The sequence below is a fragment of the Octopus bimaculoides genome, chromosome 4 (genome assembly GCF_001194135.2).
Source record: "Octopus bimaculoides isolate UCB-OBI-ISO-001 chromosome 4, ASM119413v2, whole genome shotgun sequence".
Lineage (NCBI taxonomy): Eukaryota > Metazoa > Mollusca > Cephalopoda > Octopoda > Octopodidae > Octopus > Octopus bimaculoides.
In genome coordinates, this window is record NC_068984.1 from 88056768 (window position 1) to 88061930 (window position 5163).

The window sequence follows — 5163 nt, forward strand, 5'->3', positions numbered from 1 at the left end:
TTATTTTACATTAATCGTATTTCGGCCAGAGTTCTTTCGTCACACTTCTGCGATCTCATCAGTGGTCCTTTGCTTTCTTCTCTCTTATTTGTGTGTCTTTCCTTACTAACGATCAGCCATTTTGTATTTTTCTATGGTTTAGTCTGTTTTTAAGGGACTAGCTTTGAGAGTTGCATTTCCTCGTGTTCGGTAAAAATGTGTTTATTATGGTAGTTTGACCTTAGAGTCTCGCTTAGCGTGAGGCATTCAAGTTTAGTAATGCCCTTATATAAATATATATATATATTTATGCATGTGTATATATTATATGTAAACACATGCATAAATGATTGCATAAATGATTGTATAAATGATTACACGCATACGTATGTACGTACATACATACATGTCTATATCTATATCGATATATATATATATATAGAGAGAGAGAGACAGACAGACAGATGTATGGAATGAGAGTATGAGTAAGGGAGAGAGAGACAGAATGAGAGGGGAAGAAAGACAGGCAGGGAAACCTGATATATATAAGATATGCGGAAAATTTTGCCACAGATGGAAAATCTGTTTTTATTGTATTTTAATTTATATTTCTGAGATGTAAATATAAAATGTTCCTCACAACATTACTTAATTATTTTAACTTTAAAATAGTATATAAGGTTATAAATAGAGTTTACTACATACCTTTACTTTGAGTTTGATATCTGTGATACAGAATGATGCTCAAATGGTTTGTTTGGTGGAGTTTGTGACTTTCACAGTTTTATCAATATAGTTCGTTTCCTTTTACTTCTTTGTTTTTGGTGGGGAAGGGGATTTGGGGGGAGCATCGTAAGAGATTGTGGTTAACAGACTTATATCGGTTCATTTGTTTACATTCAAATTTGCTTGATCAGAGCATTATAACTTATTCTCACGTCGACATTTAGAAACTAGTTCCCATCTTCTGATTAATGTTTCTGTAAATTTTGGTAAGGATGAAATATTCCCCTCATTGCAGAAAATTGCAATGGGGGTTTTCCTTTAGCTAAAGTGCAATGTTAACTAGATCTCGTCCTAATCCTTAATATGACATCCCTACACAGCTTATACTCCTGTCTTATGTAAAGTACTATTATTTAGTGTTTATTAAAGGTAAACTTTTTACAATTGTTGTTGTTGATTCAAGGATCTTTCGTGCCTTACCGTTAGTTTGAACCTCTGTCACAAATCCCCGACCGTAGGTGATTTATTCCACGATTTATCTGTTTTTATATTTTATTTCATTATGATTCTGGGGTCGAAATAAATAAATCAAATTCCTGAAAAATCAGAGTAGACAGGGCCTAAATAGACATAAGAAGCGCTGGTAACTGCCGAGTTGAAAGTCTAATAAGGATAAATGTGAAGCAGGATCTGGCATTACATATCCTGCCGCGTGATCAATTGCCGCCATTTAATTTTGACGAATGAGTAATTTTTATCTGGTCTTAGTTAATCTATTCTTGAAAGCACTTCTGTGTTTGTCTCTATGAAAATGTTTTTGGTTGTGTATTGAGGTAACTGTGTAGATGTAGATCAATGACATTTTTAACACTTATTTTGATTGATTCGGACCTGGCAATACGCTTGCCTCACTCGTCATAATTTCTCTTTCGCAGCCTCTCACGATTACAAATTATGGATATTATCGTAGTTATAGAATATTAGGAGTATTATTTTCTGTGAATATTTTATATATTGTCAGCTATTCATGATTCTGTAATTGAAGTGTAAACTGTTGTATATTAGCCTTTTTTTCTTTCTTCTTAACAATATTCCTCAGCGGTATTTGCTAAGTACTTTTTACTAATACAATACTATTTTTTTTCTACTTCTGTGTTCATAAATAATTTTACCCATGAGTTTCTCAGTATAAAAAATGTCGACAGTATTTGGTGTAATACTTATTGTGTAGTTGCATTGCTACCCTGCAAAACCCATCTTCATTTATGTATTTGAACTGCATAGCTACATTATAAAATGAAAGCATGAGACAAAACAAATTGAAAAAAAATCTCTTAAATTCTTCTCAGATTTAAGAAAATGAGCCATTGGATATTTTTCAAAAACTTTCGAGATCATTTGAGAGTAGGCCAACGCTGCCGCAGATACTTAATCATAACGTCGCAGAAATTAGAAAAGTGCTTTGTTGCTTCATACACAATAGTAAGCTGATTGCTAAAACAGAAAATCAGCACAAGATTAATGAGTCAGTCATCATGCCTTCATGGTCAACAATATCTTACGTCATGAATTTGAGTGCCAACAAAACTATTCAGGCAATTCCTTTGAGTAATTCCACTGTTGCCAGAAGAATCGATAAGATGGCGCGTGACATTGAAGAAGAGTTAGTCATTTCAGTTCAATCGAATAAATTCTCTTTTCAAATAGACAAAAACTACTTTGCAAAGTTTATATAAGATTCTGAGGTTATGTAAGATTCTGGAAAGGGAATGAATTGATGGAAAGGATGTTATTTGTTCAGAAGATTAAAATAGATACAAAGGGACTGTCTGTTCTTGAAGTAGTTAAAGTTACCTAGGCGTAAACAATAATCCAACAAATATAACTACTTGTTCAACTGACGGTACCACTTCTATGACTGGTTATTAAAGATGATTCTTCGCCCATCTAAAAGGACCATACTGGTTGTGCGCATCATTCACTGCGTAGTTCATAGGGTTCACCTAGTAACTTAAAACTGACGAAGACGTCTCAATCTTTCGCTTCGGCTGTCATAAAGATATAAACTTTACCAAACTCTTCTGGAACGCCTCTTCCAACAACTATGTGAATAAAATGGTGAAGACTTTCAAAACTCTACTGTTGCATATCGAGGTGAAGTGACTTTCTAAAGGAAACTATCTTCAACGTTTTGAGACGTTCTTAGGCATATCTGAGTCTTCTTCTATTCTCTTTATTAGACTTTCATGTCTCAGTTTATTAAATACAGCAATACAGATTAAAGCAGTAGCCTCATAGACAGTAAGGAAGCATTTGTTCCTTTCCTTAAGAAACTCGAAGTATATTGGCACAACATAAGGCTTTGGAATTTTCACAATTTCCAAACCTAGGAATAATCGATTTGGTACTGAAAAACGATGAGCTTATTAATTTATGTGAATCATCTTAACAGATACAAATATATTCAAGAAAAATTTGATGCCTTTTGAACCTAGGTGTCCTGGAACAGACTTTTAATCCTTTTAAAATTGAAGCTACTGAAGTTGAGGTAGAGGTTCAAGAGGATTTCATTTATCTTTAAACTAATACAATTGTACTTCCTCAATTCGATCTGTTTCATAAAAATTTGGGGATCAAAATTAATCTGCCAAATATATTCCCTGTACTGTGGAGAAAGGTCCAAATATATTTCATTGCATTTCCACCAGCGTATTTGGTCGAGTGCAGATTTTGTTGCCTTATCAAAATCAAAGAAAAAGTCTTGAGATCGCAACAATATCATAAAACTTGTCGGAAAACAACAATCTTGAGGATCGCATTAGTTATATTAAATATTAAATCTTAACTTCATGCATTTCTTATTCAGTTATGTCTTATGTCAAAATTCTAATTTATTTGTGTTCACTAAATTATTTTCTATTTCTGCTGATGTCCCCTTTGTTTGACAAAGGCCTTAGAATCTAAGTAGAACTTTTAAGAAGGTCCTGAGGGGGAAAAAATGGTTGAGAAGAGCTAAGTGTATATATATTATATATTTTGTGCATGTATATGTGCGTGCAGATGGTTGGATAGATGGATGGTTACATAGGTCTATGAGACAAGGGATTCACCTGCAACGACTGACAAACTGTACAAAGCTTCTTATAGATTGACTGCGACAGTATTCCTGCTGATCATTTTGATGTAAATGTTTCCTGGCATGTAGCTACCTAGACAAATAATCAATTCAATTCAGGTTAGGTTGTTGTTGTTGCTGCTGTTACTTTTGTTGTTATTTAGGTCCAAATTACCCTTTATCGAGCAGACCTATGATCAAAGACGTTCCATTTATAACCACCTTGCCTCTTTATATATCTTGCACTACATTCTGGATTCGCTTGTATGTGATTTTAAGGAATTTGGCTGCTACTTCTTGCAAGCCCAGTGACCTTGTAGAAGCTCGTTCTTTGAATCCATTTCTGATGAACTGATACAGTTACAGTGGATATGACATGTGCTGAAGCGTTTTTTCCAATTCTCTAGAGCTCTTAAGAGAAATGATTTCCGTGTTTTAAACATCGAAATCTGTCTTAAATCGAGAGACAAACCACCAGAAAAGAAGAGGCTACGTTTTACTGAGTTAAGTAAAATAATATTTGAGAAAAAACGTTGTACATAGTCTAACAATTGTTAGATATGGATTTGTCATGTTAGTGATCAGATGGTGCTCACCCACTATTGGAGGAGGGGTTAGTAGACTCCCTAGATGTCTAATCAAGATATTCTAAATTTTGCTTCATGGAGATGGGGTGATATATTTTAATCGCAACCACAGAAGAATTGAAAGAGTTTGCAATTCAGATATAAGTTGAAAAATTTTTCTTCAGATTCAGATTAACAGAAAGCTAACGCAATATAATGTAGATTTTAACAAGTGTTTTTTACAATTTAGCTTCGTTTACATACATACATACATACATACATACATACATACATGCAAGCACGTATGTATGTATGTATGTATGTATGTATGTATGTATGTATGTATGTATGCGCATATTCACTTCTTCGAAACATTTATATAGCTTGTGGAGTATTTTCGTAATTTTAAAGCGGAATTCCGGAAATTGAGTTATGATCTGTTCTGTCACGAATTAACTACTATTTCTTTAACGTTATCATGAAAACTTGAAATTTGATAAAGAAAAGCATTGAATATTTCTTGAATTTTTCTATAAGTTGCAATGAAAGAGATTAAGAGATTATAAATTTCTGATATGATTTTGATAGAATGCAGTAAGTTATGATATTCAAGATTGAAGGTATCTCTGAGAAATTTTGCCAGGTAATATTGTGATCGTTCTCTTTTCACAATGGGAATGAATATTTAGGAAATGGGTGTTGGCAGTCTTGTCAATAGTATGGGATCCGAGCATTCTTTTCTGTTTTTTTTTTTTTTTTTTTTTTTTTTTTTTTTTT

At 33.3% G+C, this 5163-nt stretch overlaps 1 protein-coding gene across 3 annotated transcripts in view; it reads left to right on the plus strand.

Moving 5' to 3' along the window:
- Positions 1 to 5163, plus strand: part of LOC106872339 (L-sorbose 1-dehydrogenase) — a 90620-nt gene that overhangs the window by 43774 nt on the left and 41683 nt on the right. The gene's annotated exons all lie outside the window — the stretch shown is intronic.